Source organism: Carassius gibelio, chromosome B18, assembly GCF_023724105.1.
Source record: "Carassius gibelio isolate Cgi1373 ecotype wild population from Czech Republic chromosome B18, carGib1.2-hapl.c, whole genome shotgun sequence".
Classification (NCBI taxonomy): Eukaryota; Metazoa; Chordata; class Actinopteri; order Cypriniformes; family Cyprinidae; genus Carassius; species Carassius gibelio.
Genome location: NC_068413.1, coordinates 16558843 through 16568842, shown reverse-complemented (window position 1 = coordinate 16568842; position 10000 = coordinate 16558843). Strand labels below are relative to the sequence as shown.

The 10000-nt window shown below is 41.8% G+C and overlaps 21 non-coding genes across 21 annotated transcripts in view; 6 read left to right on the top strand and 15 right to left on the bottom strand.

Annotated features, from left to right (window-relative positions):
• Positions 1 to 258: 258 nt before the first annotated feature.
• trnaw-cca (transfer RNA tryptophan (anticodon CCA)) lies at positions 259 to 330 on the bottom strand. The gene has a single exon. It is a non-coding gene; the product is annotated as a tRNA-Trp (tRNA).
• Positions 331 to 766: 436 nt separating this feature from the next.
• Positions 767 to 838, bottom strand: trnaw-cca (transfer RNA tryptophan (anticodon CCA)). The gene has a single exon. It is a non-coding gene; the product is annotated as a tRNA-Trp (tRNA).
• Positions 839 to 976: 138 nt separating this feature from the next.
• trnay-gua (transfer RNA tyrosine (anticodon GUA)) lies at positions 977 to 1063 on the top strand. The gene is given in 2 exon segments: positions 977 to 1013; positions 1028 to 1063. It is a non-coding gene; the product is annotated as a tRNA-Tyr (tRNA).
• Positions 1064 to 1500: 437 nt separating this feature from the next.
• Positions 1501 to 1587, top strand: trnay-gua (transfer RNA tyrosine (anticodon GUA)). The gene is given in 2 exon segments: positions 1501 to 1537; positions 1552 to 1587. It is a non-coding gene; the product is annotated as a tRNA-Tyr (tRNA).
• A 227-nt stretch (positions 1588 to 1814) lies between these two features.
• trnaw-cca (transfer RNA tryptophan (anticodon CCA)) lies at positions 1815 to 1886 on the bottom strand. The gene has a single exon. It is a non-coding gene; the product is annotated as a tRNA-Trp (tRNA).
• A 434-nt stretch (positions 1887 to 2320) lies between these two features.
• On the bottom strand, positions 2321 to 2392 carry trnaw-cca (transfer RNA tryptophan (anticodon CCA)). Its single transcript has one exon. It is a non-coding gene; the product is annotated as a tRNA-Trp (tRNA).
• Positions 2393 to 3354: 962 nt separating this feature from the next.
• On the bottom strand, positions 3355 to 3426 carry trnaw-cca (transfer RNA tryptophan (anticodon CCA)). Its single transcript has one exon. It is a non-coding gene; the product is annotated as a tRNA-Trp (tRNA).
• A 139-nt stretch (positions 3427 to 3565) lies between these two features.
• trnay-gua (transfer RNA tyrosine (anticodon GUA)) lies at positions 3566 to 3652 on the top strand. Its single transcript is given in 2 exon segments — positions 3566 to 3602; positions 3617 to 3652. It is a non-coding gene; the product is annotated as a tRNA-Tyr (tRNA).
• A 228-nt stretch (positions 3653 to 3880) lies between these two features.
• trnaw-cca (transfer RNA tryptophan (anticodon CCA)) lies at positions 3881 to 3952 on the bottom strand. Its single transcript has one exon. It is a non-coding gene; the product is annotated as a tRNA-Trp (tRNA).
• Positions 3953 to 5418: 1466 nt separating this feature from the next.
• Positions 5419 to 5490, bottom strand: trnaw-cca (transfer RNA tryptophan (anticodon CCA)). The gene has a single exon. It is a non-coding gene; the product is annotated as a tRNA-Trp (tRNA).
• A 171-nt stretch (positions 5491 to 5661) lies between these two features.
• trnaw-cca (transfer RNA tryptophan (anticodon CCA)) lies at positions 5662 to 5733 on the bottom strand. Its single transcript has one exon. It is a non-coding gene; the product is annotated as a tRNA-Trp (tRNA).
• A 450-nt stretch (positions 5734 to 6183) lies between these two features.
• trnaw-cca (transfer RNA tryptophan (anticodon CCA)) lies at positions 6184 to 6255 on the bottom strand. The gene has a single exon. It is a non-coding gene; the product is annotated as a tRNA-Trp (tRNA).
• Positions 6256 to 6689: 434 nt separating this feature from the next.
• On the bottom strand, positions 6690 to 6761 carry trnaw-cca (transfer RNA tryptophan (anticodon CCA)). The gene has a single exon. It is a non-coding gene; the product is annotated as a tRNA-Trp (tRNA).
• Positions 6762 to 6900: 139 nt separating this feature from the next.
• trnay-gua (transfer RNA tyrosine (anticodon GUA)) lies at positions 6901 to 6987 on the top strand. The gene is given in 2 exon segments: positions 6901 to 6937; positions 6952 to 6987. It is a non-coding gene; the product is annotated as a tRNA-Tyr (tRNA).
• A 736-nt stretch (positions 6988 to 7723) lies between these two features.
• trnaw-cca (transfer RNA tryptophan (anticodon CCA)) lies at positions 7724 to 7795 on the bottom strand. Its single transcript has one exon. It is a non-coding gene; the product is annotated as a tRNA-Trp (tRNA).
• A 139-nt stretch (positions 7796 to 7934) lies between these two features.
• Positions 7935 to 8021, top strand: trnay-gua (transfer RNA tyrosine (anticodon GUA)). The gene is given in 2 exon segments: positions 7935 to 7971; positions 7986 to 8021. It is a non-coding gene; the product is annotated as a tRNA-Tyr (tRNA).
• A 228-nt stretch (positions 8022 to 8249) lies between these two features.
• trnaw-cca (transfer RNA tryptophan (anticodon CCA)) lies at positions 8250 to 8321 on the bottom strand. The gene has a single exon. It is a non-coding gene; the product is annotated as a tRNA-Trp (tRNA).
• A 436-nt stretch (positions 8322 to 8757) lies between these two features.
• Positions 8758 to 8829, bottom strand: trnaw-cca (transfer RNA tryptophan (anticodon CCA)). The gene has a single exon. It is a non-coding gene; the product is annotated as a tRNA-Trp (tRNA).
• A 438-nt stretch (positions 8830 to 9267) lies between these two features.
• trnaw-cca (transfer RNA tryptophan (anticodon CCA)) lies at positions 9268 to 9339 on the bottom strand. Its single transcript has one exon. It is a non-coding gene; the product is annotated as a tRNA-Trp (tRNA).
• A 434-nt stretch (positions 9340 to 9773) lies between these two features.
• Positions 9774 to 9845, bottom strand: trnaw-cca (transfer RNA tryptophan (anticodon CCA)). The gene has a single exon. It is a non-coding gene; the product is annotated as a tRNA-Trp (tRNA).
• Positions 9846 to 9984: 139 nt separating this feature from the next.
• Positions 9985 to 10000, top strand: part of trnay-gua (transfer RNA tyrosine (anticodon GUA)) — an 87-nt gene continuing 71 nt past the window's right edge. The window contains exon 1 of the tRNA in view: positions 9985 to 10000. This exon is cut by the window's right edge and continues 21 nt beyond it. This is a non-coding gene — a tRNA (tRNA-Tyr).

Genomic DNA, 10000 nt, shown 5'->3' with positions numbered 1-10000 from the left:
ACGTCGCTGGTTCAATTCCGGCTCGAATGAGTCTGATTTTAAATTCAGATCAAATATTTTCACATTTCCTTTAGACTTCATATTGGCAGTTAAAAACAGCCAATGGGTCAAGATCCAAATATATCATTTTACAGAGTGGAAGGAGTGTTTGTCATATTAGAGGCTTCTTTTTTACAAGCTTCAATAATTATGAAAACAAAGCTGGATGAAAACACTTGACGTTGGACTTCATTCTTTTAATGTAAAGAAGAGATGGCTTGACCCCAACGTGATTTGAACACGCAACCTTCTGATCTGGAGTCAGACGCGCTACCGTTGCGTCACAAGGTCTTAAAAAGCAGGTTATTGCTTCCTTTGCATGGCCGTTGATGCATTCACCCCAATAAGGAGCCTACTTTTCCCAATAACCTCAAGAGGTACGGATGTCTGATTTTCTTGGAAACTTTTCGTGCCTTACGATTTTTCCATCCTTCTATAGCTCAGCTGGTAGAGCGAAGGACTGAAGATGAGTTGTTGGGTATCCTTAGGTCGCTGGTTCGATTGCGGCTCCAAGTAGTGTGATTTTAAATTCAGAGCAAATATTTTCACATTTCCTTTAGACCTCGTATTGGCAGTTAAAAAAGCCAATGGGTCAAGATCCAAATATATCACTTTACAGAGTGGAAGGAGCGTTTGTCATATTAGAGGCTTCTTTTTTACACGCTTCAATAATTATGAAAACACTTGACGTTGGACTTCATACGTTTAATGTAAAGAAGAGACGGCTTGACCCCGACGTGATTTGAACACGCAACCTTCTGATCTGGAGTCAGACGCGCTACCGTTGCGCCACGAGGTCTTAAAAAACATATTATTGCTTCCTTTGCATGGCCGTTGATGCATTCACCCCAATAAGGAGCCTACTTTTCCCAATAACCTCAAGAGGTACGGATGTCTGATTTTCTTGGAAACTTTTCGTGCCTTACGCTTTTTCCATCCTTCGATAGCTCAGCTGGTAGAGCGGAGGACTGTAGATGAGTTGTTGGGTATCCTTAGGTCGCTGGTTCAATTCCGGCTCGAAGGAGTGTGATTTTGAATTCAGATCAAATATTTTCACATTTCCTTTAGACTTTGTATTGGCAGTTAAAAAAAGCCAATGGGTCAAGATCCAAATATATCACTTTACAGAGTGGAAGGAGTGTTTGTCATATTAGAGGCTTCTTTTTTACAAGCTTCAATAATTATGAAAACAAAGCTGGATGAAAACACTTGACGTTGGACTTCATACTTTTAATGTAAAGAAGAGACGGCTTGACCCCAACGTGATTTGAACACGCAACCTTCTGATCTGGAGTCAGACGCGCTACCGTTGCGTCACAAGGACTTAAAAAGCAGGTTATTGCTTCCTTTGCATGGCCGTTGATGCATTCACCCCAATAAGGAGCCTACTTTTCCCAATAACCTCAAGAGGTACGGATGTCTGATTTTCTTGGAAACTTTTCGTGCCTTACAATTTTCCATCCTTCGATAGCTCAGCTGGTAGAGCGAAGGACTGTAGATGAGTTGTTGGGTATCCTTAGGTCGCTGGTTCAATTCCAGCTCGAAGGAGTGTGATTTTAAATTCAGATCAAATATTTTCACATTTCCTTTAGACTTCGTATTGGCTGTTCAAAAAAGCCAATGGGTCAAGATCCAAATATATAACTTTACAGAGTGGAAGTAGTGTTTGTCATATTAGAGGCTTCTTTTTTACAGCTTCAATAATTATGAAAACGAAGCTGGATGAAAACGCTTGACGTTGGACTTCATACTTTTAATGTAAAGAAGAGATGGCTTGACCCCGACGTGATTTGAACACGCAACCTTCTGATCTGGAGTCAGACGCGCTACCATTGCGCCACGAGGTCTTAAAAAACAGGTTATTGCTTCCTTTGCATGGTCGTTGACGCATTCACCACAAAAATGAGCCTATTTTTCCCAATAACCTCGAGAGGTACGGATGTCTGAATTTCTTGACACCTTCTGGTGCCTTACGCGTTACATCCTTCGATAGCTCAGCTGGTAGAGCGGAGGACTGTAGATGAGTTGTTGGGTATCCTTAGGTCGCTGGTTCGATTGCGCCTCCAAGGAGTGTGATTTTAAATTCAGAGCAAATATTTTCACATTTCCTATAGACCTCGTATTGGCAGTTAAAAAAGCCAATGGGTCAAGATCCAAATATATCACCTTACAGAGTGGAAAGAGCGTTTGTCATATTAGAGGCTTCTTTTTTACACGCTTCAATAATTATGAAAACACTTGATGTTGGACTTCATACTTTTAATGTAAAGAAGAGACGGCTTGACCCCGACGTGATTTGAACATGCAACCTTCTGATCTGGAGTCAGACGCGCTACCGTTGCGCCACGAGGTCTTAAAAAACAGGTTATTGCTTCCTTTGCATGGCCGTTGACGCATTCACCACAAAAATGGAGCCTATTTTTCTCAATAACCTCGAGAGGTACGGATGTCTGATTTTCTTGGAAACTTTTCGTGCCTTACGCTTTTTCCATCCTTCGATAGCTCAGCTGGTAGAGCGGAAGACTGTAGATGAGTTGTTGGGTATCCTTAGGTCGCTGGTTCAATTCCGGCTCGAAGGAGTGTGATTTTAAATTCAGATCAAATATTTTCGAATTTCCTTTAGACTTCGTATTGGCAGTTAAGAAAAGCCAATGGGTCAAGATCCAAATATATCACTTTACAGAGTGGAAGGAGTGTTTGTCATGTTAGAGGCTTCTTTTTTACAAGCTTCAATAATTACGAAAACAAAGCTGGATGAAAACACTTGACGTTGGACTTCATACTTTTAATGTAAAGAAGAGATGGCTTGACCCCAACGTGATTTGAACACGCAACCTTCTGATCTGGAGTCAGACGCGCTACCGTTGCGTCACAAGGACTTAAAAAGCAGGTTATTGCTTCCTTTGCCTGGCCGTTGATGCATTCACCCCAATAAGGAGCCTACTTTTCCCAATAACCTCAAGAGGTACGGATGTCTGATTTTCTTGGAAACTTTTCGTGCCTTACGATTTTTCCATCCTTCTATAGCTCAGCTGGTAGAGCGAAGGACTGAAGATGAGTTGTTGGGTATCCTTAGGTCGCTGGTTCGATTGCGGCTCCAAGGAGTGTGATTTTAAATTCAGAGCAAATATTTTCACATTTCCTTTAGACCTCGTATTGGCAGTTAAAAAAACCAATGGGTCAAGATCCAAATATATCACCTTACAGAGTGGAAGGAGCGTTTGTCATATTAGAGGCTTCTTTTTTACACGCTTCAATAATTATGAAAAAACTTGACGTTGGACTTCATACTTTTAATGTAAAGAAGAGACGGCTTGACCCCGACGTGATTTGAACACGCAACCTTCTGATCTGGAGTCAGACACGCTACTGTTGCGCCACGAGGTCTTAAAAAACAGGTTATTGCTTCCTTTGCATGGCCGTTGACGCATTCACCACAAAAATGGAGCCTATTGTTCTCAATAACCTCGAGAGGTACGGATGTCTGATTTTCTTGGAAACTTTTCGTGCCTTACGCTTTTTCCATCCTTCGATAGCTCAGCTGGTAGAGCGGAGGACTGTAGATGAGTTGTTGGGTATCCTTAGGTCGCTGGTTCAATTCCGGCTCGAAGGAGTGTGATTTTAAATTCAGATCAAATATTTTCACATTTCCTTTAGACTTCATATTGGCAGTTAAAAAAAGCCAATGGGTCAAGATCCAAATATATGACTTTACAGAGTGGAAGGAGTGTTTGTCATATTAGAGGCTTCTTTTTTACAAGCTTCAATAATTATGAAAACAAAGCTGGATGAAAACACTTGACGTTGGACTTCATACTTTTAATGTAAAGAAGAGATGGCTTGACCCCGACGTGATTTGAACACGCAACCTTCTGATCTGGAGTCAGACGCGCTACCGTTGCGCCACGAGGTCTTAAAAAACAGGTTATTGCTTCCTTTGCATGGCCGTTGATGCATTCACCCCAATAAGGAGCCTACTTTTCCCAATAACCTCAAGAGGTACGGATGTCTGATTTTCTTGGAAACTTTTCGTGCCTTACGATTTTTCCATCCTTCTATAGCTCAGCTGGTAGAGCGAAGGACTGAAGATGAGTTGTTGGGTATCCTTAGGTCGCTGGTTCGATTGCGGATCCAAGGAGTGTGATTTTAAATTCAGAGCAAATATTTTCACATTTCCTTTAGACCTCGTATTGGCAGTTAAAAAAGCCAATGGGTCAAGATCCAAATATATCACCTTACAGAGTGGAAGGAGCGTTTGTCATATTAGAGGCTTCTTTTTTACACGCTTCAATAATTATGAAAACGCTTGACTTTGGACTTCATACTTTTAATGTAAAGAAGAGATGGCTTGTCCCCGACGTGATTTGAAAACGCAACCTTCTGATCTGGAGTCAGACGCGCTTCCGTTGCGCCACGAGGTCTTAAAAAACAGGTTATTGCTTCCTTTCCATGGCCGTTGATGCATTCACCCCAATAAGGAGCCTATTTTTCCCAATAACCTCGAGAGGTACGTATGTCTGAATTTCTTGACACCTTCTGGTGCCTTATGCGTTACATCCTTCGATAGCTCAGCTGGTAGAGCGGAGGACTGTAGATGAGTTGTTGGGTATCCTTACGTCGCTGGTTCAATTCTGGCTCGAATGAGTCTGATTTTAAATTCAGATCAAATATTTTCACATTTCCTTTAGACTTCATATTGGCAGTTAAAAAAAGCCAATGGGTCAAGATCCAAATATATCATTTTACAGAGTGGAAGGAGTGTTTGTCATATTAGAGGCTTCTTTTTTACAAGCTTCAATAATTATGAAAACAAAGCTGGATGAAAACACTTGACGTTGGACTTCATTCTTTTAATGTAAAGAAGAGATGGCTTGACCCCAACGTGATTTGAACACGCAACCTTCTGATGTGGAGTCAGACGCGCTACCGTTGCGTCACAAGTTCTTAAAAAACAGGTTATTGCTTCCTTTGCATGGTCGTTGACGCATTCACCACAAAAAGGAGCCTATTTTTCCCAATAACCTCGAGAAGTACGGATGTCTGAATTTCTTGACACCTTCTGGTGCCTTATGTGTTACATCCTTCGATAGCTCAGCTGGTAGAGCGGAGGACTGTAGATGAGTTGTTGGGTATCCTTAGGTCGCTGGTTCAATTCCGGCTCGAAGCAGTGTGATTTTAAATTCAGATCAAATATTTTCACATTTCCTTTAGACTTCGTATTGGCAGATAAAAAAAGCCAATGAGTCAAGATCCAAATATATCACCTTACAGAGTGGAAAGAGCGTTTGTCATATTAGAGGCTTCTTTTTTACACGCTTCGATATTTATGAAAACACTTGACGTTGGACTTCATACGTTTAATGTAAAGAATAGATGGGTTGACCCCGACGTGATTTGAACACGCAACCTTCTGATCTGGAGTCAGACGCGCTACCGTTGCGCCACGAGGTCTTAAAAAACAGGTTATTGCTTCCTTTGCATGGCCGTTGACGCATTCACCACATAAAGGAGCCTATTTTTCCCAATAACCTCGAGAGGTACGGATGTCTGAATTTCTTGACACCTTATGATGAAAACGCTTGACTTTGGACTTCATACTTTTAATGTAAAGAAGAGATGGCTTGTCCCCGACGTGATTTGAAAACGCAACCTTCTGATCTGGAGTCAGACGCGCTACCGTTGCGCCACGAGGTCTTAAAAAACAGGTTATTGCTTCCTTTCCATGGCCGTTGATGCATTCACCCCAATAAGGAGCCTATTTTTCCCAATAACCTCGAGAGGTACGTATGTCTGAATTTCTTGACACCTTCTGGTGCCTTGTGCGTTACATCCTTCGATAGCTCAGCTGGTAGAGCGGAGGACTGTAGATGAGTTGTTGGGTGTCCTTAGGTCGCTGGTTCAATTCCGGCTCGAAGGAGTGTGATTTTAAATTCAGAGCAAATATTTTCACATTTCCTATAGACCTCGTATTGGCAGTTCAAAAAAGCCAATGGGTCAAGATCCAAATATATAACTTTACAGAGTGGAAGTAGTGTTTGTCATATTAGAGGCTTCTTTTTTACAGCTTCAATAATTATGAAAACGAAGCTGGATGAAAACGCTTGACGTTGGACTTCATACTTTTAATGTAAAGAAGAGATGGTTTGACCCCGACGTGATTTGAAAACGCAACCTTCTGATCTGGAGTCAGACGCGCTACCATTGCGCCACGAGGTCTTAAAAAACAGGTTATTGCTTCCTTTGCATGGTCGTTGACGCATTCACCACAAAAATGAGCCTATTTTTCCCAATAACCTCGAGAGGTACGGATGTCTGAATTTCTTGACACCTTCTGGTGCCTTATGCGTTACATCCTTCGATAGCTCAGCTGGTAGAGCGGAAGACTGTAGATGAGTTGTTGGGTATCCTTAGGTCGCTGGTTCGATTGCGCCTCCAAGGAGTGTGATTTTAAATTCAGAGCAAATATTTTCACATTTCCTATAGACCTCGTATTGGCAGTTAAAAAAGCCAATGGGTCAAGATCCAAATATATCACCTTACAGAGTGGAAAGAGCGTTTGTCATATTAGAGGCTTCTTTTTTACACGCTTCAATAATTATGAAAAGACTTGACGTTGGACTTCATACTTTTAATGTAAAGAAGAGACGGCTTGACCCCGACGTGATTTGAACACACAACCTTCTGATCTGGAGTCAGACGCGCTACCGTTGCGCCACGAGGTCTTAAAAAACAGGTTATTGCTTCCTTTGCATGGCCGTTGACGCATTCACCACAAAAATGGAGCCTATTTTTCTCAATAACCTCGAGAGGTACGGATGTCTGATTTTCTTGGAAACTTTTCGTGCCTTACGCTTTTTCCATCCTTCGATAGCTCAGCTGGTAGAGCGGAGGACTGTAGATGAGTTGTTGGGTATCCTTAGGTCGCTGGTTCAATTCCGGCTCGAAGGAGTGTGATTTTAAATTCAGATCAAATATTTTCGAATTTCCTTTAGACTTCGTATTGGCAGTTAAAAAAAGCCAATGGGTCAAGATCCAAATATATCACTTTACAGAGTGGAAGGAGTGTTTGTCATGTTAGAGGCTTCTTTTTTACAAGCTTCAATAATTATGAAAACAAAGCTGGATGAAAACACTTGACGGTGGACTTCATACTTTTAATGTAAAGAAGAGATGGCTTGACCCCAACGTGATTTGAACACGCAACCTTCTGATCTGGAGTCAGACGCGCTACCGTTGCGTCACAAGGACTTAAAAAGCAGGTTATTGCTTCCTTTGCCTGGCCGTTGATGCATTCACCCCAATAAGGAGCCTACTTTTCCCAATAACCTCAAGAGGTACGGATGTCTGATTTTCTTGGAAACTTTTCGTGCCTTACGATTTTTCCATCCTTCTATAGCTCAGCTGGTAGAGCGAAGGACTGTAGATGAGTTGTTGGGTATCCTTAGGTCGCTGGTTCGATTGCGGCTCCAAGAAGTGTGATTTTAAATTCAGAGCAAATATTTTCACATTTCCTTTAGACCTCGTATTGGCAGTTAAAAAAACCAATGGGTCAAGATCCAAATATATCACCTTACAGAGTGGAAGGAGCGTTTGTCATATTAGAGGCTTCTTTTTTACACGCTTCAATAATTATGAAAACACTTGACGTTGGACTTCATACTTTTAATGTAAAGAAGAGACGGCTTGACCCCGACGTGATTTGAACACGCAACCTTCTGATCTGGAGTCAGACGCGCTACCGTTGCGCCACGAGGTCTTAAAAAACAGGTTATTGCTTCCTTTGGATGGCCGTTGACGCATTCACCACAAAAATGGAGCCTATTGTTCTCAATAACCTCGAGAGGTACGGATGTCTGATTTTCTTGGAAACTTTTCGTGCCTTACGCTTTTTCCATCCTTCGATAGCTCAGCTGGTAGAGCGGAGGACTGTAGATGAGTTGTTGGGTATCCTTAGGTCGCTGGTTCAATTCCGGCTCGAAGGAGTGTGATTTTAAATTCAGATCAAATATTTTCACATTTCCTTTAGACTTCATATTGGCAGTTAAAAAAAGCCAATGGGTCAAGATCCAAATATATCACTTTACAGAGTGGAAGGAGTGTTTGTCATATTAGAGGCTTCTTTTTTACAAGCTTCAATAATTATGAAAACAAAGCTGGATGAAAACACTTGACGTTGGACTTCATACTTTTAATGTAAAGAAGAGATGGCTTGACCCCGACGTGATTTGAACACGCAACCTTCTGATCTGGAGTCAGACGCGCTACCGTTGCACCACGAGGTCTTAAAAAACTGTTTATTGCTTCCTTTGCATGGCCGTTGATGCATTCACCCCAATAAGGAGCCTAATTTTCCCAATAACCTCAAGAGGTACGGATGTCTGATTTTCTTGGAAACTTTTCGTGCCTTACGATTTTTCCATCCTTCTATAGCTCAGCTGGTAGAGCGAAGGACTGAAGATGAGTTGTTGGGTATCCTTAGGTCGCTGGTTCGATTGCGGCTCCAAGGAGTGTGATTTTAAATTCAGAGCAAATATTTTCACATTTCCTTTAGACCTCGTATTGGCAGTTAAAAAAACCAATGGGTCAAGATCCAAATATATCACCTTACAGAGTAGAAGGAGCGTTTGTCATATTAGAGGCTTCTTTTTTACACGCTTCAATAATTATGAAAACACTTGACGTTGGACTTCATACTTTTAATGTAAAGAAGAGACGGCTTGACCCCGACGTGATTTGAACACGCAACCTTCTGATCTGGATTCAGACGTGCTACCGTTGCGCCACGAGGTCTTAAAAAACAGGTTATTGCTTCCTTTGCATGGCCGTTGACGCATTCACCACAAAAATGGAGCCTATTGTTCTCAATAACCTCGAGAGGTACGGATGTCTGATTTTCTTGGAAACTTTTCGTGCCTTACGCTTTTTCCATCCTTTGATAGCTCAGCTGGTAGAGCGGAGGACTGTAGATGAGTTGTTGGGTATCCTTAGGTCGCTGGTTCAATTCCGGCTCGAAGGAGTGTGATTTTAAATTCAGATCAAATATTTTCACATTTCCTTTAGACTTCATATTGGCAGTTAAAAAAAGCCAATGGGTCAAGATCCAAATATATCACTTTACAGAGTGGAAGGAGTGTTTGTCATATTAGAGGCTTCTTTTTTACACGCTCCAATAATTATGAAAACAATTGACGTTGGACTTCATACTTTTAATGTAAAGAAGAGATGGCTTGACCCCGACGTGATTTGAACACGCAACCTTCTGATCTGGAGTCAGACGCGCTACCATTGCGCCACGAGGTCTTAAAAAACAGGTTATTGCTTCCTTTGCATGGTCGTTGACGCATTCACCACAAAAATGAGCCTATTTTTCCCAATAACCTCGAGAGGTACGGATGTCTGAATTTCTTGACACCTTCTGGTGCCTTATGCGTTACATCCTTCGATAGCTCAGCTGGTAGAGCGGAAGACTGTAGATGAGTTGTTGGGTATCCTTAGGTCGCTGGTTCGATTGCGCCTCCAAGGAGTGTGATTTTAAATTCAGAGCAAATATTTTCACATTTCCTATAGACCTCGTATTGGCAGTTAAAAAAGCCAATGGGTCAAGATCCAAATATATCACCTTACAGAGTGGAAAGAGCGTTTGTCATATTAGAGGCTTCTTTTTTACACGCTTCAATAATTATGAAAAGACTTGACGTTGGACTTCATACTTTTAATGTAAAGAAGAGACGCCTTGACCCCGACGTGATTTGAACACACAACCTTCTGATCTGGAGTCAGACGCGCTACCGTTGCGCCACGAGGTCTTAAAAAACAGGTTATTGCTTCCTTTGCATGGCCGTTGACGCATTCACCACAAAAATGGAGCCTATTTTTCTCAATAACCTCGAGAGGTACGGATGTCTGATTTTCTTGGAAACTTTTCGTGCCTTACGCTTTTTCCATCCTTCGATAGCTCAGC